General features: G+C 51.8%; 1 long non-coding RNA gene across 2 annotated transcripts in view; it reads left to right on the top strand.

The window, feature by feature from the left end:
- LOC117796350 overlaps window positions 1–25226 on the top strand; it is a 52077-nt gene extending 26851 nt beyond the window's left edge. For both annotated transcript variants that reach the window (XR_004620767.1, XR_004620766.1), the window contains one exon: window positions 17319–25226. This is a non-coding gene — a long non-coding RNA (uncharacterized LOC117796350). The remainder of the gene's footprint in view (window positions 1–17318) is intronic.
- The last annotated feature ends 235 nt before the right edge of the window (window positions 25227–25461 follow it).

Here is a 25461-nt window from a genome sequence, read left to right as displayed (position 1 = left end):
GGAGCAGCAGCGGAGTGAGTGCGGGGCTCTCAGTGCAGGTCAGCGTCCCAAAGCGGGGGTGGATTCTGCAGGAACCCACAGCCACAATCTCGAAAAGTAGCATTTTATCACCTTCTGCGCTGGGACCTCAGGCAGGAGACCAAAGCAAACAAAGCACACCCCAGTGCATCAGCAATGGGGAGGAAAGGGCACAGCGGCCGGGCAGGGCCACCAACCCTGTCCCACCAGAGTCTGAACGGAGGCGCGCCTGGGCCCAAACGAACCGCACCCCGCAGCAGAGGCAGGCCCAGCCTGGTGCTGCATGAGGCCCGCCCGCATTCATCTCCCTCTCCCTGGAAGGGGGAGAGAGAGGGCAACCCTGCCTGCTCTTCATGACCCTGCGGTCCCTATGTCCTTGCAGAATCAGTGACGTGAGAACTGTCAGCTCTTGTCCCCCGCAGTAGGGCAAAACGGACATTAACTAAAGCCAAGGACGCACTTTCTGTGAGGCCTCCAGTCCCAGGCCCCGCTCCACAGGGACCGGCCTTACCTGAGAGACACCGTGATGACCTGATGGCATTGCCAAACACAATGCCACAAACAGCAGAAACCCCTCCCGTTTTTCTTTTGCCGGAGAAACTGAAGATCCAGCAAATGAGAGCTCTTGCTTCAGTTACTCACTCATCGTCTATCAGTCCCACGTCTGTCCTTCTTTGCTCTGCCAGGAAACACTGGAGCTGGACCCTGTGAGCGTTTCCCCTTTGCCGGCTGGAGGAATGCTGTCCTTCCAGCAAGTTCTTCTGCAGGAGCGGGCTGCGTTTCCCCGCCAAGCTGGTGTCCTTGCCGGGTTGGGATCCCAGGCTTGGGATGGGGGTGGCCCCCGTCCTGCTCCGTGTTCCCTTGTGTCCATTCTCCCTCTGCTACGATGTTGTCCTGCTCCTGCTTCTGCCCCCTTCTAGACCCCTTCGGGTCCCCTTCCAGCCTTTCCATAGTTTCAGGTCACAGTTCTTTATCTTAAATATTCCCATTCAAATAACCAGGGCAGTGTGTTCCTTCTGCCTGGACCCCTTCCTTTACTGCAGAAAAATGAAAGTGGCCAAAAATAAATCCTCCTTTGTTCCTAATCCTTTAAAGAAATGAAATCCTCAGAGGAACTGTAGCCCCCAAACTTCTCCTTTATTGAATGGTTGGCTGTGTTTGGAGTATGCTGATTATTTAGACTATGGTGGGGTGGGGTGGGGTGTGACACAGACTGGACCTGGTCTTTCTGCTGGGGTTCTGGGCTGGGAGCACTCTTGGCTGGGGGGGAGGCCAGCCACCCTGCCTGTCCCTGGAGGCTGAGGCAGAGTGTAGCCATCCCAGGCGCGGAGGCACAAGGGATGGAGAGCCCCTCTCGTTCTGTTTCCATCCATCATTCAGCTGAGCCCCCTTCTTCAGCCTCGTGGTTAGTTCTATGAGCCAGTAAATTCCTCCTCCCCTCTCCCTCTCTTCCTCCCTCCCTCCCTCCCTCCCTCTTCTTTCAGTCATTTTTTAAGTGGGAGTGAAATTCACAGACCATAAAATTAACAACTTTAAAGTGAACAACCCAGGGCATTTAGTACATTCACGATGTTGTACAACCACTACCTGTTTCTAGTTCCAGAACATTCTTGTCACCTCAAAGGAAACCTCACAGTCATGAAGCAGTCACTCCTTATTCTTCTCTGTCCCCCAACCCCTCACACCCAGTAGTCCACCTTCTGTCTCTGTGGGTTTGCCGACTCTCGGTATTTTGTATGACTGGAACCGTACCACACATGACCTTTCGTGCCTCTTAATACTTTTCACTTGAAAACTTGATGTTTTCAACGCTTACCCACATTGTTACCAGTTTGACAGACAGTTGGGTTGTTTCTCTCATTTGGCCGTTGTTAGTAACGCTGCCGTGAACATCTGTACAGAGGTATTTCTCTGAACACATGTTTTTAATTCTCTTGGGTAAATATGCCTAGGAGCAGAATTCTTGGGTCACACGGAAACTCCGTGTTTAACTTCTTGAGGAAATCACCAAACCATTTTCCATGGTGAGATTGGGTTTTCATAACTTTAAATCAAGAGTCTTGACAAAAAAACAACATATCAGTCTTTGGTCTTAATCTGTGAATTAGTCTGTTTGAGCTGTTGTAACAAAACACCACAGACTGGGTGGCTTTCAAACAGACGTGCATTTCTCCCGGTTTCCGAGACTGGGAGTCAAAGGTCAAGGTGCTGGCATGGTTGGGGGAGGGCCCTCTTCCTGGTCCCAGGCTTCGGGCTGTGTCCTCACCGACAGAAGGGAATGGGGGGCTGTCAGGTGTCTCTTTTATAAGGGCACAAAGCCCCCCCACCCAAGCTCCCATCTCCTCATACCATGACACTGGGCGTTAGGATTTCAGATATGCATTCGGGGGGCACACACGCAGACCACGGCCATCAGAGCCACAGGGGTCACTGAGGGTCTTTAAGCTGAGAAGTGAGGAGGTCAGATCTGTGCTTCCAACCCTAGCTCTGGCTACCCTGTGGTGGACGGAGAAGCAGAGCCGCAGGGAGATGGGTACAGAGGCAACTGTTTAGGAGAGGGGTTCAGACCCCACAGACTTGCGGCGAGCTGGCGGGCAAGAGAGGAGCCCACCCACCCACCCCCATAGGATGGTGTCCTTCTCTGATACCCACTGGGACCAGATGCTACTGAGGATTTCATCAAAACAATCCACTTGGGCCCTTTTCAAATGTATTCTGCTTACACAGAGCATCTTCTGACCCATGGCACTGCCTAGGGAATGACCAGGGCCCTCCCGTCCCACTTCTGGCTCCTGGGCAGACGGCTCCCACCCAGGATGCAGATGTCCCGGCCTTGGAATGAGCCAATCCTTTAACATCTTCTTTGACATGAAGTCCAAAGACTTTCTTTGGCTGTTAGTTGTCACCCATTCAACCCATCAAGGGCCCAGATCCCTGGATCTGATTGGAACATTGCACAATCTCATCTACCCAGCTTGAGTTTTCATGAACTTGTCCTACAAAGGGGAGGTGGTGGAGAGAGGAGAGGGTGCAGATTCTGCTCCTTCTGCTTTAGGTTCCTTCAGAGAGCGAGATTAATGGAAGGATGCCAGGCGTGCCGTGTCTCGTTTAGAACATGTTATGCTGCAAGTCACAGAACTTAAATGGCTTGAACACACATAGGTTTATTGTTCTCACATAACCAGAGGTTCCGAGGTAGGCATTGCCTGCCACTAGTTCTGCTAATCTGCGATGCTTACCCAAGGTCTTTCTTTGCCTCATGGTTGCAATATTGATGCTATGGCCCCAGACATCATGTCTGTGTTCAAGACAGAAAGAAGGCAGGTTAAAAATAGAACTTGCCTGTCCCTTTAACAGGAAAAGTAGAAGTTTTCCCAGAAATGTTCTCCACCTACTTTCGTTCTCAACCACATTGGCTAAAAGCGGGTCATAGGGCCACCCCTAGTTGCAAGAGAAACTGGCAAATCAAGGAACAGGATTTTCATGGTTTATGATCTGGGGCTGGGCGTGTGGCCACTGCAGGTACAGAGAAAGGAGGGGGTGAGGAAGAAAGTTCGTGGAGTCAGCTGACAGGTGGTTTTGTCTGAACTTGTTTTTGATAGTCACCTCTCCACGCAGAATATTTTAGATTGAGATTAGTTTACAATACGGTCTTCCCACCAGCTGTCCTATGTAGACAAAGTCGTTTCTACAAGTGACACTATTCACATCCCGGCTGAGCAGCCCTGGGCGGTTTGACCTTGGTGGCCGGTTTAGAGGAAACTGCTGAATCCTCTCTATTTACCAGCTGTTCTGCTCAAAATGTGTGAGTATTTAGAAAGGAAATAAAGCAGATCAGTCTGAGGCTTCGGGAGGAAGTTGAAGGTAGGAAGGAGGGAAGTCCTTCATGAACAAAGGAAATCTTTTCAATCCCAGCCAGGCGTTTGTTAGAGAGCCTGGGGGCCAGTGGGCTTGCCCCTGGTAACCAAGGGGAACTTTCTCCCCCCCATCCTGGTGGCAGGTGGAGGGTCGTGAAGAGTGTACGCAGCCCTCTGCTACATGCTTCCAGTAGATTTCTTCTCTAATTACACAGAGGGGGAGCAAGGGCCCGTTGCAGAGGCAGAGGGCCTCCGGCAAAGCTCTGCTCAGGGAGGCCACGGGAAGCTTCTTTCCTGGGAGGCCTCTGGAGAGAGATCTCATACAGGCCACTGTTGCTGATATTTCTAATTCTAAAAAACAAAGTCAGTAAGATTTTTCAACCCCAAAGTTAGGTGGCGGTTTATGAGAGGGAGAGTTTTTAATGAGTGGACACCAACTTGTTCTTATCAATAAAACCTATGGTAGGTTTAAAATAGTATATGTGTTTGTTTATCTTGGGGAAAAATAAAAAAGAACTTTCACTGGCTCCTAGGCTTTCCAGTCTCTCAGCTCTTCTGGACGGAGGGGTGCTTTCCCTGGACCCGCCAGGCCACGGGGCAGCCAGGAGGCTCACGGGAGGGTCCACAGCGAACCACTTTGGCCCCGAGGGGGTGGCCTACCAGATGCATCTCCTTGTCAGGGATGGAAAAGACACATAGGCTGCCTCGCCTTGCCTAGGAGTCTCATTTTTGTTTTCCTGATGTCGTCCTCCTAACTTGACCAGATGCTGATTGGCGGCTTTGTAATTTCATGGCGGGAAGGGAGCCGACCTCGTTCCCCGGCAGCCTTGGAAGTGGTCCCTTCAGGAGAGGACTGGCAACTTGTAGCAGGGGAAGCCGGCTCTGACCTCACGCAGGAAGGAGCGGGGAGACGGAGCTGAGGAAGCCAGAGTCGGGTTCCCTCCCGCTGGGCGGTGTGGGGGGCTTCCTTCCTGCTCCCTGCAAGGCCCGGGGCAGAAGCAGCATCTAGGCGTTTGTGGAGGAAAGAGAAGTGGGTCCTGCCCGCAGTTTAGCTCCAGGTCATGGTGCTATTATTTCAGGAACCTAATTGAATCTTTTCCTCTGATGTCCAATTTGCCTTATTTGGTTCTATCCAGAAACCTCTGATTTCCTACTGGTTCATGTGAATTCAGTCCCATTTCCTGGTTTGATGGACTGGCCGCAGAGTGCTCGGGAGCCGGGTCCCCGGGGTCCCTGTCTGCCGGGCGGGTTTAGTGCACACGTCAGCTGCTGCAGCAGGCTGGGAGTGTAGCAGCGTGCCTCCTGCCCTGAGTACGGAGCAGAAGGTCTGCATGCGAACGTGCGTGGACAAACATACACGTGTACATGTCTGTGCGTATATGTATATATAGAAGTATGGTGTGCATGAAATTTGCTTATATTTATAGAAAGTAATGATAAAGCCAGAAGTGCAGAGGTGCAGGGGACAGGGGAAAAGCTGGGTTTCTCCGGTAGGGCTGCCCGTGGGTCTGGATGAGGGCATCCCCGCTCTGGCCTGCCCCCAGGAACCTGCCCCCCCAGGTGAGGAGTCTGCAGGGCCAGGTGCAGTGGAGCTGGTACCCTCCCTTCTAGATCAGGGGACTTGAATCTTCTTCCTCTGTGGCCCATCCCAGGCCCCTCTTCCTACGGGCAAACAGCACCTCAGGGATGCACACTGTGCCCCCTGAGGTCTGGCCAGGGCCTGACACACCCGCAGGTGTGTGTGCAAATCCTTTTGTGGGACGGGAGGATGTGAGAGAGGGGAAGAGTCAGGGGAAAGATGGGGCAGGCTCGCCCCAGGCTGCCATGTTCCAGCGCAGAACTCGGAGGAGTGGAGAATTCTGAGTGGGAAATTGGTGTCCATGCCCGTCGAGGGAAGCACTAAGTAGGACGACAGGACATGTTCTATTTAAGAATTTGGTGGCTTGATTTATAACTTGATATACCTATGGGATATGGACCTCTGTCTGTTACCTTGTCCCAGGGGCCGCAAGTATTAAGGGCAGTCTGCTAAATTCACCTTGCTTTGTTCATTTGACTTCGGAATCACGTAGATACTTTACATAACTGTGAAGTGAAGTTTTATTTATGAAAGTACTTTTATTAAGAAGAAGGCAAAATGAGACAAGGGAACTGCACCGAGTTTTGAGCCGGTGGCATTACTACCCAGAGAGGAACTATTTCAAGTGGCTATAAAACACAGGAATGTAACTCTATGTCCCAAGCTGGGCTGTGTTCTGAGAACAAAAGAACTGTAAAACTTTTTTTTAAACTATATTCATGGATTCTGTTGTTCGTGGTAGTGCCAGGCATTTTTATGCTGAGACTTTTGTGTGTACATTGTGGAGTACAGCACCCCAGTTCTTCTGTGGGTGTCAGTGAGGACGGGACTCTTTGGCATGGAAGGAGGGAAGGACACACGCATACTTGGTGAGGTAAACAAAAAACCCACAGTCCTGAATTTGAACTGGAAGTTTTCACACAAACTCACGTATTTTATCTTTAAAAAGAGAAGTATCTCATGGTTTGGTCCAATAAAGAGGCTTGGAGACAATGGAAACCACCAGAACTCAGAGTGTCTAAATATCTAAGATTATTTCCCACCAGGAGGAACCAGGGCTCTTAGAAGTTTGGGATGGGATGTGTTCAAGGTGAGCTCAGGTATCTCGACATCCCCAAGAGCCGGGATGTTGTCAAGGACGCTGACATGTCCAAGCCGCTGTCATGAGCCAGACTGATGAGGCTCCCACCGTCGCTGCAGGTGGAGGAACTCAGGGCGATTTTAGGGAATGAATGGTTATACAGTTGCCCCCAAAACTTACTGTCCCCAGTGAGCTTTCAGTCTATTTGCTTCTGGTTCATTCCATGGGCATGGCCAATCTCCTCTTGCTCTTTTTAAGGTGGCCTTCTTAAAGTTGCTTGAGTGGAAAGCAACACCCTTCATCTGACTGGTGCTTCCGGACTGGATCCTGTGGTCTGGCTGCAAAGTTTCTGGAGGAGGCCTTTGAAAAGGGCTCTGAGCTTGCTGTAAGAGACACTGCTGTGGGGTACAGAAGCAGCTGGCTTTTCCAGTCAATTTGCATTGCAGGCCACAGACAGAGTGGCCTTTGCTTAACAGAGCTGTCCCCTTAGGAGCGCTGTCCCCATCCCTCTTTGCTTGCAAACGTACCCAGCTTGATGTCTCTCTTAGGGCACCTTTCTAAATGCATCAAGGAACAGTCCCACGCATTTGAAAGTTACTTTCCCTAGAACGGTAGGCTCCTTAGGTATCTGGTCTACCTTCCGAGTCATTGAAGGCAACTGATTTGCCGAGTATTTTGCCACCTAATAACACGGATCAGCAGCTCCCTGGCCTCACTGCCTGCCGCCCAGCTACTAACACTCTCTCTGACCACAGGGTTGAATCTGACTCATTCCGTCACTTCTGCATTCCAGCCCAGACCGAGGCAGACTAGGAGGAAGTGGAGTGCAAAGAATTTCCTTATGAAAATAATCTGTAACTTGCACAAATCATTCTGTCCACAGTCCATCGGCCAAAATTTAGCCATGCAGTCACACCCTCACGCACAAGAGCCCAGGAAACGTCACTTCTAACGGAGATGCCATGTGCCCAGCCAAATTCTGTTGTTAAAAGGACAGAGGGCAAAATAGATCCTGGGGTACAATGAACTTTTCTGCCACACCTAGCCTGCCCTTGGGATTAGAGCTCGCCCCAGGGAATTTTTCCTTAAATCCGTGCTGTCTAAGTCAAATGACATAGGCATTTTCTGTCGCTCAGAGTCTTGTCACGCAGCTCCTGGTTTAAGTCAGATCAGGGGGAGGGGCATGAGTTTGGGTGATGTCCTTTCTTCTAGACGGCCATTCCGATCCAGATTCCCAGCTGCCCTGAGGTTGGTCATGATAGCGATAGTAATAGACAGCTACCATTTATTGAACATCCATTTTGCAGTGGATTTTTTTTTAAGTGATTCACATGCATGTTCTCAATATTCACAAACCCGACAAGGCGGGTGTTGCGAATGGCCACGTTCTACCCTAGGAGACTGTGCGCAAGACTGTAATGGAGAGAACTTTCTCACCAACATTCTCACCCCCAGAGTCCCCATCACAGCACAGTCCCCTAAAAGGAAAGGAGAAGCTGGCCAATCCTGACATGGTGCTTGCGTTAACTCGTGTTTGCTGCAGGATCAGTATGTTTTGGAAACTAGTGATTTCTGAAGTAGGGCCCATGAGTCTCGGGGGGGAGGGTTGCGATGGCACATTAGAATGCAGGAAGACAATGCCAAAATGTTCATTGGTATTTATTTTTACCTCCTCCTCTAACCAGTTCTCTTGTGTGCACACCACGATCAGCACGGTAGTAAATATATTTAACTTACAAGTAGATATACAATGTGGAAGTGCTTACAAGGCATTTGAAAATGGTGGGGTGTTTGATCTAAAAAGGTAGGAGACCGCTACTATCCATGCTTCTCCCCCTGGCACCTTGTTGCTCCCATGCTCACAGTGGTGGGACGAGGAATAGAGGGAGGAGGGATGAGCGTCCTGTGGCAACAAGGCCTGACAGCCTGAGGAGCTGGGAAGGCATTGTGCTCTCCCAAATTCATATGCTGAAGTCCTAACTCCCAGTGCCTCAGTATGTGGCCCTATTTGGAGGTAAGGTCTTTACAGAGGTCGTCAAGTTAAAGTGAGATCAATCGAGTGGGTCCTAATCCTACATGACGGGTGTCCTTCTAAGAAGGGCAGCATTTGGAGACAGATATGCACTTGGGGAAAAGGCGATGGGACCATGTAGGTGGGGACCTACAAAAGCCAAGGAGCACCAAGGATCAGCAGCCCACCGCCAGAGGCTGTTGGAGAGGAGAGGCCAGGGACCGGATTCCCTCCTGCTCTCGGAAGGAGCCAGCCCTTGATCTTGGCCGTTGCCTTCCAGAGCTGGGAGACAGTGAGTTCCCCTTGGAACCGCTTCAGTTCCCGGTGCTTTGTTATGGCAGCCGTAGCCAGCAGATGCACTGTGCTCTCTGTGGAGCCCCTGCCTTGTTCGGTTAGGTCCCATCTTGGTAAGGGAGCGGGGGCTTCTGTATGCCCATCAGTGGATGGCGTCCAGGTCTCCACCTACTGCTCAGGGGGGCTTGCGAGTGTCAGGGACATGGACATGGCCCCAGGGTGGAGTTAGTGCAGGCACGGGGGTTCCAGGCTCTGGTCTCCTCTTTATCCCACTAGACTCTCCTGCACTCCATTCCTGCTTCATTGCCGTGAGGGTTTTCTCTCTCCTTCCTCCAGGCCCAGCCTTACTCTCTCCAAGTGGAAAAACTGGCCGTGGCAGGCGTTTGTCTCTGGTCTGCTAGCCATTGGCCTAGTCTCGGAAAAACTGACTTGCCCCGGGATGCAGCAGACAGCTGCTCCCGAATCCAGAACGAGGACTGCGTTGTGCCTGAGTTGTGAAGGTTTTGACGTGAAGAGTCACACAAAAGTATAAGTACTAAGCTCTATCAGGTCATTCACTGAAAAGGGTAGAAAAATATAAAATCAAGGCGACCTCAGTAATTGAGGATGCAGGATCCCTGTCCTGCTTGCTTGGGCTGCCCTCAGCCTCTCTCTCTGCATCTCTTCAGGAGAGCCGCCACTCCGGCTCTGGGTAGAATCAACAAACACGGCCACAGAACTTTCCAGACTCGTGATCGCCTCATTTTCCCTCATGGGCTCTGGTTCTAAATTTTCTGAGACTTTCATTTTCTCTGCTCTGAATCGTCTCTTTTCTCCAATACCGGAGCCCTGGAGGAACTCCAGAGCTCACGGATGAAGGAATTCTCAACAATCACATTCGTCCCGTCTCCGCGAGGCAGCGGGAGCAGTGGGCAGAGATGCACAGCCACATGTGAATTCCACAAGGCCACGTCTCCCGCTGACTCTGGGCCCTTGGGCAGCGACGTCAGCCATGTGTGCTGAGGTGCTCACCTGTCACCTGGGACGATACTGGTGCCCGCTCACGGGGCTGTTGGGACAATTAATGAGTTAGCTCTCATAACAGGGGTTTAATAAATGTTACTGTTCTCTGACAGCCCATCTCTGGGGCCCAGTTGTCATAGTAGATCTCAGTAAACATTTGCTGTTTGAATAAACACGTCCTTCCCACTCTCCTTTCCTGGTGCCCAACTTCAAATTAAAACGCTTCAGAAATAGTGCTTAAAGCATGGTCCTTGCTGGATGTTTCAGTCTGGGTCCACTCAGGAGACAGAAACCACACAGTAATTGGAGCAAGGGAAGGTAAATATAAGGAACTGTTAAGCAGTGCTGGAAGTGTGGCTGACCTCCTCCCGCAAGGTCCCTCTCCCGCCCTCTACTGGCCACGCTTAACATAGAGCTCATGACAAAGGAGAAATGCTGGTGTCTCTACCCATTATCGCCGTGCGGGTACTGAGGGTGAATCTGGACCCACTAGGTAATAAATCGACAACTGGCACATGGGGTAAAGATTATGGTATTTATCCACAAGTTAAAATTATATGAAGAAATTTAAAATCATGTTTTAGAAGACTATTTAATTCCTTGAAAAAATCTTCATGATACATTAAGTGAAAAAAAGCAACTTACAAAAGCCAATAGTAAAATGTAACCCTAATTTTACAAAACAGAGAAAGAAAAAAGAGCAAAGCTCTTCATTTCACAGAAAAAGACTCCTGGACTTCTTTTCCTTCCTCCCACTGCCTATCAAACCCCTCCTACCCTTTCCCGTTGTCTGGTTAGAATGACAAAGTGAGAAATATGTGGGCCAGTGATGGTCACCTTACATATTAGAGAATAGAGGGTTTTAATTCCTTTTCTGTCAACTGCCTCATCCCTCACCCAGGAGGAGTTGGGAAGAAGGTGTAGGGAAATTACTACCGAGCTATGTCGAATCACAACCAACAAATACTCATGAGCACTTTCCCTGTCCTTTCTGCTCTCCGGAGTCCCCCAGTGATCCTGGACTGGCCTCTCCTCAGATGCAAAAGGACCAGAAAGGCTTTGTATGGTGGCTTCAGGAAGGGCGTGAGAAGATATGATTCTCCTTATTACGCAGATCAGCGTGTATCTGTGTTGTTGTGGAAAAAAAGCAGCCTGTGGTCGACGGTGCTGGTTAGACCGTGTTTAGAGAGGTTCTTTGCTGCCCCGCTTCTCAGAGTCTCTGTGCACTCTGGGAATCTCTCTGTGGCCTGCAGCATGTCCCAGCTTGTGTTTTAATTCATGTGTTTGTTTCGCAGAACCCAGTTTGGAAAATGCTGCGGTAGAAAAATAGGAAAAATGTCTGCACGCATTTTTAAAACTTTAAATGTTAAAATGCATTTGATCTCATAGCATCTTTTCTTATACTAGTGATTGACTTCTGTTACAAAGTGTTTGCTCCTAAAAATAGCACTGCATATATGTACATATACACACATCTATACACATGTGCACACGTATTTGCATATATGCACGTACACACATGCACACATAGGGACATGCATGCGCACATACAAATACAAACATGCATATACACAGCACATACATACACACGTACACATGCACATGCATGCATGCATTTACACGGGTGTGATACCTGCACACATGTGAACGTGCATATATCCACACGTAAGCACTGACAAACTTTGGAGGACTGTATGCTATAGTGGCAGCAGCTCTCACCTTTTGGGATGAAATTCTGGACGATTGAACATCTGTGTGGTTTTCCCCACCATTTCTGTGGTTGTGTATTCCTTTGGTATTAAGGCAAGAATAACCGTGAAATGCCTTCTATTGTGCTTTCATTGTGGCATTTAAAGCCATCTGCCGGGTGCCACTCTGAAGGACAGCTCCCATGTGCCCCCCATCAAGGTGACTGCGCAGAGGGCGTCTCCCACGTCAAATTTCTTGATGAGGCAGCGTCAACGCAAATGTCAGCGGGGAAGGTCCTCTGACCCACTAATGGGCTGTGTCCTGATTTGGCAGGAACTGCTTTCCTTTCAAGGGTCACTCTGCTGTTTTCTCAGCTGCTGAAGCCTTGACCCTCTCTGACAATTATTACTTCATGTCAAAAGGGCGCCACCATGAGCTGTCTAAATCTGACGGGAAAAGATAGAGCAGCCCCCATCAAACTCCGGGCCATGAGGCTCCAGTGGAAGGTTAAAGGTTCTGGAATTTTCTGTGGAAAGACATAACAGCCTTTCCTGTGCTCCCTCCTGCCAGCCTCCTAATAGGGTCTCACCAGCGGCAGCGGTGCTCTGCTGGAGCAGAGGCCTTCAGTCCGCGGCACCATCTTGGTGCCCAGGGCCGGGCTCTGAAAATGGGGCAAGAAAGACGGCCTGGGGCTGCCGGCTGACCATCTTCAGGGCAAATAACTCGAATCTCCTGGAATTTGTTCAAAAGGAAGTGGGGAGGGTGCTCTCTAGTCTAAGGAGAAATGACCTATTGAAAACCCCATGTATGCTGCCGATTCTCGCAGGGCGGGGACCAACACCATCACTTGTCACCTCCCACCATTGCCCCGGCTGTTGCTTGCGAAGGGCTGACGCATGCTCTGGGCTGCACTGGGCCTGCTTGGAAGGAGGAATGTGTCCCTGAGAAAGATGGAGAGTGACAGAGGGCAGCTCAGAGCCTGAGTCCCACCACGAAGGGACTCCGGGGAAAGTCACCAAGATGGGAGGTCCTGGTTCCAGGTAGCGTCTCCTCAGGCAGAAGGGGGTCGAACTTCAGTTGTGACTTCTAAGCTCAAAGGCACCAGCGACATTCAGCTCTGTGGCTTCTCTTGCTTCAAGCTGCTTATGCGCATGGGGGTGGCAGCAAGGAGACCCCCTGCTTCCTGGTGCTGCCCAGACCCGCTCTCTTGTATGCTTTATGTTTAGACACACGAGTGTAGAATGAAGGTGGCTGGTCACCAAGACGGTCGTGCTTTTGGAAGGCTTGCTATGTGCCCAGAAGAAGTGATCTCAATGGGTAATTTTGTGCAAGCCCTTCTTTCAACACTTAATCGCACCCCTCACCCCCGTGCGGTAGCAAGGTTCTGACTGCTTCGATGCAGCAGTGGACGAAAGAGGCAGAGTCCCACGGAGAAACAAAGTGTGATTTGTCTGCACGATGGCGTGTTATTCAGCCTTAAAGAAGAAGGAGACCCTGTCACCTGCTACCACGTAGATGGATGCTGGGGACCGTAGGCGGAGAGAAATAAGCCAGGTGCAAGAGGACAAGTGTGGTGTGATCGGTCCCACGAGGTACTGATGGTCCTCATGTTCACAGAGACAGGAAGCGGACAGGGGTTTGGGGAGTGGGGAACGGGGAGCTGTGTTCAGTGGGGTGGGGTTTCAGTTTGGGAAGATGAAAACGTTCTGGAGATAGACGGTGATGATGGTGGCACAAAATGTAAATGTAGTTAATGCCACTGAACTCCGAAGTGGTTCAAATGGTAAATTTTATGTTATGTGTATTTTAACACAATTTTTTTATTTTTATTTTTATTTTTTTAAAGATTTTATTTATTTATTTGAGAGAGACACAGAGAGAGAGAGCATGAGCAGGGAGAGGGAGACGCATGCTCCCCTCTGAACAGCGAGCCCAACGCGGGGCTTGATGCCACGACCCTGAGATCATGACCTGAGCCAAAGGCAGACGCTTAACCCACTGAGCCACCCAGTCTCCCCCAATTTTCATTTCTTTTAAAATCAGAAGAAACAAATGAAATTTTAGTTTGAAAAAGAAAGTTGTCACGTACGCTAATATAGCCATCCTGTACCAACACAGATAAAATATATAAAAATATAATTTTTATGTGAATTTTTGGAGGAAGAGCCCATGAATGTCATCTGGAGGTCGCGGCCTCTGCTTTGCTCAATGCGGCTCCCCGGGGCCCTGACCAGGGTTTGCGCCCAGTGGGCACTGAATGAAAAGGAAGGGACCGCTATAAGGAAAACAAACTGCGTCGTGACAGTGGTGCTCAAGGGAAGTTTCGTGGAACTCACCCCTGTAACAGCCTGAGAGATGTGGGGGAGATTAGGCTTAAAAATATGGAGTAGAAGTGAGGTAGGAGAGAGCTGCCAAAGAACAGAAAGGGCACCTGGATCTTTCTGGGATTCTGTGAGCCTGCGGGGGAGGGGGGGCAGGGAACGGGCATCCTAACTGTGAGCTCCCCGTTTCCCTGTTCCCTGGGAAAAAGCACAAGCAAGCAATGGAGGGTCCTGGCCTTTGGCTCATTTAAAGACAATTGAAATGAAAGGCAAGCTGACAGTAGTCTCCTGGCACCCCAGCAGGACAGCCCTGCACTACCCCGTCTGAGCTCGCAGCAGGGGGAGCGCCTTTGAGTCCTGCCCGCAGAGCCTCTGGGAGGCCTGGCCCAGGGGCACCCTGCCTCTTTCAAGTCGCCCGAGTTGAGCAGCCTATGTGGGGTAAGCCGTGGGAGGGGTGAGCCTGCACACATGACCTGCTCCAGAAAGAGGCTCAAAAGCACATTCTATTTATATGTTAGAAACAGAGAGCAGTCGCAGGATTTTTGAAAGGCACACGCCCCGGCCTCTGGCTCCCTCAGGCCATCCCCTGAAGGGTGGGCATGGGCAAACCTCCCTGCTCGGAGTGGCACACAGGGCTGGGTGCAGGGCCTCTGGGGGCGGGAGGGGGGCACTGGCAGCTGGGGCAGGGCCGCGTCGTCACGCCCCCAGATGCCGCTCCTGTGACAAGCCCGTGAAGGAAAGGGGGCTGCATTTTCAAGCCGATGTTTGATGTTTGAGCGCAACCGGGTGCTTTGTGTGCTGCTATTAAATGTTATTATGTGCTGGCACGTGGTGGTTAGCCGAGCCGCGTCCCTCGCTGGGAAGCTCCTTCTCCTGTTCGCAACCCCCGGCAAGCCCTGGAAGTGGGCTGAGGTCAGAGCGGGGGCGCACATCAGCCGGTTCCGCGGAGGCTTCACCCCCGCGAGGCTTCCGTTACTCAACACCTGCAAGCCAGACCGTCTGCTGCCACCGAGATGTCCTCACACACTCTGCCAGCGCTGGGCGGGTGTGTGTGTGTGTGTGTGTGTGTGTGTGTGTGTGTGTGTGTGTGTGACACCATTCCTTTAACACCCCATAGAACCAGCTGAGACCCCATTTACACCCCCCGTCCCCGCTCATTCCAAAGGCCACTTTCTTTTAGAATAATTGGGGGTTGTCTTACTTCTGCTCCAGCAAGGGCCACACTGCAGCCTGCTTTTCTGATGCCCCTGGGCACAGAGCTACCAGTCCGGGGATTCTGCCTGCTCCCTTTGTCGCCTGGGGCACATCAGCCCCGGGGTGTCTTCCCGACAGTGGGACTGCCGGAGGTGGGTTCAGTGCAGAGCCGACAAGCGGCTGTTCCTGTGCTATGGGGGGCCCCTGCCAGTCCTTCCAGAGGCCATCTTTTTATTGGGGTGCTCCCCCATCCCCTTCATTCCAGAGCTCCCCGACTCTCCCATCATCCAGGGAAGTTCTACTCTTATTGCTTGCATAGCTCTTGCTTTTTTATGCTGACCTTTGACTCCCTTTAATTGAGGTGATGGCTTTTAAGGGAAGGAGCAGGAGACCCCAAAGACCCAACACAGCCCAGATGGGATTTTTTTTTTGGCCTCCCCTGCAGCTCTGTCTCCTCCCTACATGGCAGTGATGAGGATCTGCCTGTGGGTGCCATCCTGAGACGGATGCTAGGGTCCAGGGAGGGAGGTAGCCCTCACACGTCCTAGTAGCCTCCTGACTTGGTGGAACATCGGGGCGGTTTGGCAAGTCTCCGGGTAAGGTTATCCTGCGTGGGGGGCGAGGCCATCTTGTGAAGCGTCCTTACTCATCACTGCTCGGTTGGATGGTTCTTCCATGGAAAAGTTCTGCACTGAGATCATCTTTGGTTTTGGATCCAGCTGTCAGATCTGGACAGGGAAGCTTTCCCTAGTCATTTGTGGCTCTTCTCCATGTTCCAGATGGGGGTCACATCTGGTTTAGAAAACTGAGCACCCCAAGGAGAGCATCACTGGATCTCTGTAAAGATCAGGGCGCAGGCGTCCTCCCACGTCCTGGCTGAAGTCTGAGGGTACGGCAGAGCCTCAGGGGCTCCGAGTGATTCTGAGTCAGAGAGGACAGGCCGGGACACGGGCTTCCTGAGGGGGTTGGTCTCATGTGCACACATCCACAGGCGTGCACATACTCACACAGACACACATGCATGCATATATTCACACAGACACGTGCACGCCCATGTTCGCATCACAAGCACACCCTTAGTGCCTTGCTGCTGTCATAGTCACACACATAGATCATGTGCCCAGGGACCTGTGTGCAGACCAGGTTAGCTTCGGGAAGAATAGTTCTTGAAGTGTATTCTGTCCAAGTCTGTAGGTGGTGGATGACAATGGTTACAAGAGTCGGAGCGCCCCACCCCCCACCATCAGGCTTGTGAGGGCGGGCAGGCTTTCATGGGACGGGAAGAAGATGAGGTTTGGAGGGATCAGGGAAGCAGAAGGATCTGAGCTGGGCTCCACAGATAGGTAGGAGTTGAATAAATGGAAGGACATGGGGCGTTTCAGATGAAGGAGGCAGTATAAATGGAGATTGAGGGCATCAGTAAGTCTGGTGAGAGTGGGCTGGTGGGAACAGAATGGCAGGTGCAGGGGGAGAACAACCATGGAAACAAGGTTGGGCAGATAGGGTAGGTCAGATGAAAGGGGGCTTGAAAGTCTGCACAGTGAGGTGGACATTAGAAGCCATTGATGTTTCTTGAAAAGAACAAGAAGAAAAGGAGTAGATATTGACATGGACGTCCTAGTCAGCGGGTTCCATGCCAGGTGCTTTGTGTTTATTTAACCTTTGCCATAATCCTGCAAGGCAAGACACTATAATTCCTGGTTTTAGAAATGAGGCAGCTGAGGCTCAGGGAGATGTATCACCAGCTCGGGGTGGTGCAATGCGTACCTGATGTGGCCAGTTCCAAACTCCCGTCTCCCCTGTTCCAAAGTTCCTGTTTGTTCCCTGCTTCATGCGGCCTCCCATGAAGAGCAATGGAGCTACAATTAACTCCAGGAAAGATTCATCTACCTGCAGTGAAGACACAGACAGATTGGAGGCTGGGGTCGGGGGACTTTCTATTGAAATAAACGAACAAGATGAATTTACAAGATGAGTCTGGAACAACTTGTCACACCAGAAAGCGAGGAAACTATCAAAGTGGACACAGGAGCCAACGTGGTTCCTCCTGGCCAAAGACGAGGCCATTCAAACGTCAGTGAGGGTGATAACTACAAGGGATTGACTGCAGTGGATTAAAATACATCAGATACGTTCATCTCCAGTTATAACAATGCTTAAAGGAAAGCACTCATTGGCCAACTCTTGGTGTTAGGGAAGCAGTTCATTCTTTGGGAAACGTGTGTAAGAAGGGGAGGTCTCAAGCGTTCCTTCTGTTTTTTCTTCTGTGCAGCTTCCCCTCTTCGAAGCATCCTCGCTAATACAGGAAGAAGGAGCTAGAGAATTAGGGCAGCGCCGTGTGCCTAACAATGAGTGGATCCGCCACCAGCGCCTGCTCATACGACTACAAGAGCTAACCAGGGGGAGAGAACCTCCCCCTGGAAAGCGCGCCCCGGCTTTGGACGTTTCTTGCCAAAACCAATCGTACCTGCATCGGATTAAGTCTCTAGATCTAAATATGAACTCATAGGAAATTCAAAGCACAGAGAAACCCATTAAGTGACATCTTGGGGATGCAACCAGCAAAATCCAGACTGTGGGATCACTGGCTGGATATTCGATAATAATCAGAAATTGATTTCATTTCTAAAAGGAATGATAATGGTTTTATGGATTTGAGCTTAAAAGCTCTGATCTTTCCAAGAAACCTTCTGAAGTATTTATAGATGAGGTGATACAATGTCAGGGGTGGACGTTGGGGAAGTGGGGGGGATTATGGGTAAAACGAGGCTGGCTATGAGCTGGAAATCGTTGATTTCAGGTGACAGGGCATGGAGTTATCTTGTCCACGTTGGCATAGATTTAAAATGTGCGTCACGTGGATGCGGCTGTTGGTGTCGTGCGGATGGGACAGTGGTGTGTAACGAGGCGGTTTTAGGAGGGACGGGAGAATGAACCAGGGCTGGGTCCGAGCCCCAGGGGGAGGGAGAGGCATGGCTGTGTCTAAGCCCATAAACCCCCCCATCGGTGTGCCCCCGGCAGTATGGCTGGCACCATCCAGGCTCCTGACTGCACGCAAGCTGCTGTGCCTGGGGTGGGGGCGGGAACTGAGAACCGCTACCCACCCAGCCGGAGGCACTGTTTGCCGAGGGTTCGTGATCTGCTGCTGTCTCACCTCCAAGGTCCGGTCCCCTGTGATGACTCCTGCAGGCAGTCATGCCCTCTTCCAGGCTCCCCAGCTCCTCATTCAAACTTGCGCGGATGACAGTCTCACCTGCATTTCGGTAGGTTGTGTTCGGCCCCTCGTCACCACTGCCACACGTCCGCATGGGGCAGGGCCCATGAGGGAGCCCAGAGCAACTCCACACGGGAGGCATTTGAAACCTTCCTATGGGTTATGAACCAGACTGCCTCCTCGTTCCCCTGGCAGGCAAGTTGAAAGGGATTGACCATAAACTGAAAGCAGAGTGTGGATGCTGGACAAGAAGGGGCAGCTTTGCCCTTCATGGGGTCTGACATTGGCCAGGAGATGCTCAGCCAGGATCCAGACCCTCAGCTCTTTCCACAGCCCCTCGAGCAGCTGCGTCTGAACTCCTTCCTCCGCGTCAAGTGCATTGAGGACCTAGGACCAACGTGATCCTGCAGGCGCTTGCCCTGAGGTCCCGCTCTGGGTCTGAGTATACCACGTGCTCACACTCTGCTCTGCGAGCTCAGAAGGTGCCCTTACAGGCAGCCTTGCCCTGGGAACCTGGGGAGAAGGTCCAGCGATGGAGAGAACTCAGGTCCACCCAGGGCACCCTGGAAGGGAGCCTGAAGGAGAAGGCCTGGGGGCCACATCCCAGTCTCTGCTCGGATTTCTGGGGGCTGGGCTCCGGGGTGCCACCTTCTGCCAGTGCTGCTGAGACCTTGGACCCGTTCCAGGCCGAGTAATTACATTCTGCCTGTTAATCTCCCTCTGCAGCCGCAACTGGATACTGTTGTCATTGCGTTTGCTTTTTCAAACCAGCTTTCAGAGTGTCGTCTGCCGACTGTGCTACCAGGAGCTGTCTCACAAGGTGGAGACACAGAGCAGAACCAGGGCCTTGCTTCCAGAGTGCCAGTCCCTGTTCCCACTGCTCGGAGCTGCGACTCCTTGGGGACAGATGGCGGTGGCTGGGGTGAGGAGGTGCTGGGGACCTTCCTGTCTGCTTGTCCCGTTCAGCTCACGAAGGGGCAGAGCAAGGCAGCTGCGGTGCTGAGCGACAGACACCTAGCGTGGGTCCCCCTGGGCAGCAGCCCACCAGGGTCCAGCCTGGCTCTGCGGGGGGCGTGTCTGAGTGGGGTAGACCTCTGCCATGTCTTCTGATTTTACCATGATTCACTTTGGAGTCTGGGAATGCGAAATCAGGTCGCCTACTCCTGGTCGACCGTTTGGCCCACCAGGTTCCCTTGGCTCCATGGCAGCCAAGCGGGGTTGGAATGAGCAAAGCAGGGCCTTTCTGCAGGCACAGCACTCCCAACCCCTGGGTCAGAAGGACCTAGAGAGTATCCAGCCCAGTCATGGTCAGACATTCCATAGTCACAGAAGTCTTCTTGAAACGTGGGTATCAGAGACCAGAAGAGGGGTTGCTTGATTCATTCCCCCTCCCCCATTGCCCTCCTTCTCACCCTTCAGGGCTTGAATCTCACACGTGTTGTGGCTCATGGGGGCTTCTGGGCAGTGGTGCAATGCGGCAGAATCCTGGGGCCCATCCGAGCATGGCTTGAACCCGCTGTCCAAGTCCAACCTCCTCATTGTGCATGTGGGAAACCGAGGCTTGAGGTCACACAGCTGTGATGGGCAGAAGCAGGACCAGAACTCCCTCAGCTCTTTATGACCTGTCCAAGGTTCTCCTGTGGCACAGCCACACTCCTTTTGTCTCCTCCAGCACCCCTGAATCTGTGAGCAGGGACATAGGGGTGCCTGTCACCCTTGGCATGGCAGCAGGAGACCTGGCCATTCATTCTCTGGAAGGCATCCTAACCGTCCTCCCCCAAAATACCACTGTCTAAAGGCCCCTCGGTTTCAAAGAAGACTGGAAAGCCACCCACCAAAATGGTAATGATGGCAAGTACTTCATAGCTCCTGGGGCCTTGGGAGAGGAGCACATAGAAATCACAAGAAAGAATGAAGTGGGAGATTAGGAGGAGTCCCCTGCACCCCCACCCCCCCATTAGCAATGGGGAACATCAGTGATTGCCTAGTAAGAAGGGAGGGTTTGAGTGGGTCCCCAAAGTTCTCTTCCTACCTGGAGCCCTGTGCAGAATGATCAGTAGTGGTTAAGGCTTCAGGCTCAGCCTTGCTTCCTCCTGAGCTCTGATGCCAGCTCTCAAGGGCTCCTGGGAGTTGAAATGGCCGAGGTAGGAGTGAAAGCTCGGGAGCCGGATGGAGGGGTTTGACATACTGGCCGTGAGCTTGGGTGGCTTCACTGCTCTGAACCTCAGTCTCCTGGTCTGTAAGACCGGACGATTAGCAGTGCCTGCGTCACTGGGCTCGATGGAGCATAAAATGAAGTCGTCTGTGGAGGAAAGCAGAGTGCCAGCACAAAGATGGTGCCCAGCAAATGTTAGCTTTCTCCTACTGTCTTAAACGGCACTTATTAATCAGTAGTTTCCTCTACGATGAGTGATGGGGCCCAGGGACTTAGGAGAAGCGGGTGGTAGGACACACGGGACATGGAGAGTGCAAGCTGGGGGCCAGAGCGCAGGAGCAGGAAGTCTTTGTGGGGTTTCCCCTTGGTGACCCCCCTTCTCTGCCGGGTGGGCTGTAAGGAATCTGCTGGGGTGCCTCAGGAGGAGAGCTCTCGGGGTCACAGTGGCCTCCTGAACCCTAGCCGTGGTCCCTCTGCTTGCCACAGCGATGGCTCTCTCCTGGGCCCCCACTATGTGATGTAACGGGGCCGGCCAAGGCCATAGGCTGTGAAACTTTCATGTCCTGCTTGGAACCCCACACCCCCACATCCTCTTTCCTCAAATGGCAGGCTGTCGGGACTTGCCTCTCTGCAGGCTGTGTGATGGATGGGAATGTGGGAGGGACGAGACTTAGGTGGGTCATCGCGTTGCTCACACCTCCGAGAAGCACCTCCCCCTGCTCAGGGACTAAACGGGAATTTGCTTGAGGGTCTGGATTCCCTTGGGGACATCACTCACCTGCAGGAGGTAATCCCAGCCTGGTGGGTCAGGAAGGCCCAGAACCATGAGTCTGTTTCCATTTGGTTTAGTGTGAGTGATTTTAATGGGACCAGTTAGAAACAATCTACCTTATGTGTGTGAGGCACTTGACAACGCTTCTCGCGTGTGGTAGGAACCGTCCACTGCTGTTCTGTAAGGGAAACCTTGCTGGCCGGCTGGGTTCTTGTGCCTGGTGCTCCTAGGCCGGATTTCTTTGCTTTATGCGCTTGAAGTCAGCCGATTTCGAAGCAAGGGGCTATGATTGGAGGGGGGCTAGGGCTCAGGGTCAGACAGGTGGACAGTAAGGGGCACTTCATTTTCTTATGGCCCCTGGCAGAGGTCACAGTGGAGTCCTGGCCAGAAATTATTTCAACCCCGGAATGTTCCCTGCTTTCTAGCAGCTGCAGACGCGTAGGGGCCAGTTTGGCACATGTAGCTGAATGCTCAGAGCATCTTGGTAAACTTCCGTATCCCGGTTATCCGGTCACTGTCAAATCCTTCCCTGTCCTGGAGAAGGGGTCCTCGCTCAGACCCTGTGGTTCATGTGGGACAAATCAACACAAAGCAGGCTGTGCCTAGCTGTCTTCCCTTTTCCTGGCAAGCAGCCCTCACAGCTTCTAAAACCCTCTTCTGGCTCTAGTGATCTCACATGCCCCCTGCCTACCAGGGAAATTAGCCATGGAACCTTCTGGAATGATAAATTCCAGAACTCTGGCTTAGTCACTAGGATGCACAAATGAATGTCTATTCTGTTTATAACCACCACATCCTGATAAATCCATTCTTCATGCTCCAGATCTCTCATGGTAGGGAGACAGTTCTTCCAAAACACTAAAAACTTTGGGGCTATAGTCAGTGACCTTTTCCTCTCCGTTTCTCTTTAGTGATGTGGTAAAGGGGTTGGTTTCTCTCCTTCATTCTCATGGGCCGTTAGTGGGAGGAGATGTTCCATTATCTGAGCTCTAATGAGCCCAGTAACTGGAGAAGAAGGGCCTGTGCGGGTGATTTAATTTGAAACTCAATGGTCCAGTTTTTCTAGCCAGCTTTATTCTGGACCCCAGAGCCCACAGAGTGGGGGTGTCTTGTCACCAGTCAGATCCAGTACCTGCAGTGGTTTTGAGGGGGACACGAGGCCAGGAGGGAAGAGGAAAAGTGAAGGGAGGAGAGAAGAGGAGGACAAAGGAGGAGGGAGGGAAAAAGGGAGGAGAGAAGCCAAGCTCAAAGGAAGTACTGCCTGTTGTTTTTGCTAATAACAATGGCCCTTGAAATTACCCAGGCCCAGGCAACAGTTCCTGCATGCTCTGTGCTTTGCAGCTTTAGGGGCCTAATCAAAGCCCTCCAGCTTTTATAGTTGATTCAAAATGTTCCAGAGAAAAAATGTGGCTTGTTGTGGGCAGCTTGATGGCCTACTTCCATGTGGTAATGGGATGGTTCCTGTCTGCTAGTCTAGAGCCCAAATGGCCGTGGGCTACAGGTAGCAATCCGAGGACAAACCTTATTAAAAAAAAAAAAAAAGAGTGGGCCTGATTTTTATGTCTTTCACCAAACCCTTGTGTATTTACCCATCGGTATGTTCTTCAGTAATTCATCCATTCATCTCACATCCATGATCCACAGAAAATAGCCCTCTCCTGCAGGCGCTCCCCTCGCAAGAAAATAGCCCTCAGGAAAATAGCCCTCTCCTGCAGGCGCTCCCCTCGAATACACCATGTCCCTGGGCTCCATCTTTGATGACACATAGTACTCGCTCCTCCTTTGCTCCTTCATTTGTATGAAAATGGGAGAGTTGGGCCTTCTCTTTCCTAAGGCTAGTGTTCTTTCTGGCTTCCTCAGGATCCAAAGTTCCTTCTCCCCGGGGTTTTTCCAACATCATTTAAGTGTCTGGGTGACGGGCGCTCAGGAGGGCGCTTGTCTGATGAGCACTGGGGGTTGTATGTAAGTGATGCATTCGACTCCAGAAACCAATCTTGCACGATATGTTAAGTACCTAAAATTTAAATGAAAAAACATTCCACTGGGGTCCCTAGCCTCTCAGGTGTGACTCCATCCCTCTCTTCCCATACCCAGCCTGAAGGTGCCAGGAATGTCCCTTTACCTCCTCTTCCAATGAACACTGGGCTTTCAGCCCTACACTCCCTGCAAGTGCTCTCACCCAGGGCACCATGGCCTCAAGATAGACAAGCCCCATAGCCATCCTTTGTCCCTGCCGGCTGGGCCATTCTATGCTGCTGAGCACTGCCTCGTGGGAGCATTCTGGTCGCCTGGCTCTGGCTGCTCTCATCTCCCTGGTTGGCGCTTACTGACTTCTCCTCATGGTCCGTAAATATCGGTGCCTCCCGGGGCTCTGCTCTGCCTCTTTCGCTACCCCTATCTTGCTGCTTCAGTTCACATTCACATCCCCACGGCTCCCAGACCTGGAGCTGTCCTCTGCTCTGCGTCGCCCTCACCCGCTGCCTGGACTGCCAGAGGCACCCGCTTTGCTCCTCCAGCTCAGTTTCCACCACGACACCAGAACGATCTAACGTCCAGCTTGTCATGCCTCTCTTCTGCTCGAAACTCTTCTGTAATCTCAAGGTCACCTTGAAGCTAAAGTCTAAAATACTTCATCTGACCTACTGGATCCTTCATGATCACATTTGCTCCTCTGCAGGTGTTCTCTTTCTGGAACACTCTTTCCAGGATTGGGTATCTGGCTAGCAAGTAATAGGCTCTCAGGGGCTGAGTTGTGTGTCCTAACCTCTGGAATGTGACTGTATTTGGAGACAGGGTCTTTAAAGAGGTGATTCAGTTACAATGAGGTCATGAGGTGGGCCCTGATGCAATGTGACTGGTGTTCTTATAAGAAGAGGCGATTAGGACATAGACATGCACCGAGGGAAGACCACGTGTAGACATAGGGAGAAGGTGGTTATCTACAAGCCCAAGAGAGAGGCCCCAAAAGAAAGCAACGCTGATTGCGACTTAGGCTTTAAATGCACTTTAAAGTCACCTGGTCAGGGAGAGGCCTTCCTTGACTCACCCTCATAAATTCCTCCCCTACCCTCCCTTTCCCTTTTGTCACACTTCCTATGTGTGGAATTATTTATTCTTCAGTGGCTGTGCTCCTGGCAAGTCCGTAAGGTTCTATGAGTGTAGGAACTTTGGTTTGTCTGCTTACGGCCATATTCAGTATTGGTGGCATGACTGACTGAATAGGCAAGTGGGCAGATTTTAAAGCATTGATGGGAAGATCCTCTGAGCTGAAAGACCACCGGATTCACTTACGCTGATTCGAGGGGGTGTGAGGAAGGAAAGACCGAACCCTGATTCCTTAGTCTTGTCTGTCTGTCCTTGTTTAGGAGTGAGCTAAATGATAGCAGAATTTTAAGATGTTATTCGAATGGTAGTGTGGATTTGAGAGTCAGGTCCTCTTCACCTCTTCAGTGAAGAACCTACCTGGAAAAGAACCCTGTGAGAGGAATGTGTTGACAGGGAGGAGGTGGAGCTGGGCAAAGCAGCCAGAGGGCATCAGGGTGGGGTTGGCAGCATGGGGTGTGCGTGGGGAGGAGAATGCTGGAAAGGTAGGTTTTTGCAAGGAAGACACTCTTCACCCACAACTCAATCTCTGGTACGGTTTCCCTGGAATAAAGAAGGGTCCAACAGGCTGCTCCTGTTTGGTAACTATTGAGTGAGACAGATGTGGAGGGAGGGATTCCAGAAGGCTCCATGAGACATACCCCAGCTTATGTCTGTTTAGACTAAATTTCTCCTTGTAGTATTTTGTCCTTTTAAACTGAGGATGGGAGAGGGACCCAGGTTCCTCGGAACAGGAAGGTAAGAAGGCATCTCTGGTCTTCTTTTCGCATTTTCCACAGTTCCCCTTTCCAGAGCATCCCCTCACCTAACCTTTTGGGTGACGCCTCCAGCCCAGGAGCCCACCCCTCCTTGAAATCTGTCCACTCTGGGGCGGGGCTCTGGCCCAAGTGTGCATCTCATGACCCCTTTCCGCTGGCATTGGACTGAGATGGGCCCATGGGCCAGCCAGATTCCCCCCNTTTCCCCCCCCCCCCCGCCCGCCCCGGGGTTCAGAGTTGGCCAGCTGGCTTCTGCAAACGGCTGGGGTGTGGGATATCGGCCTACTGTGGGTCTTCACGGTCAGCTGTGCTGGCGGAGGTGGAGGGTAGCCGGCCGCAGAGAGAGGGGGACGAAGAAGAGGGTGCAGGGTGGAGTGCATGGGGAGCAGGAGGAAACTGGGAGAGGCCTGGGTT

Source organism: Ailuropoda melanoleuca, chromosome 15 (genome assembly GCF_002007445.2).
Source record: "Ailuropoda melanoleuca isolate Jingjing chromosome 15, ASM200744v2, whole genome shotgun sequence".
In the NCBI taxonomy this organism is placed as follows: domain Eukaryota; kingdom Metazoa; phylum Chordata; class Mammalia; order Carnivora; family Ursidae; genus Ailuropoda; species Ailuropoda melanoleuca.
This window is presented reverse-complemented; position numbering and strand designations above follow the sequence as displayed.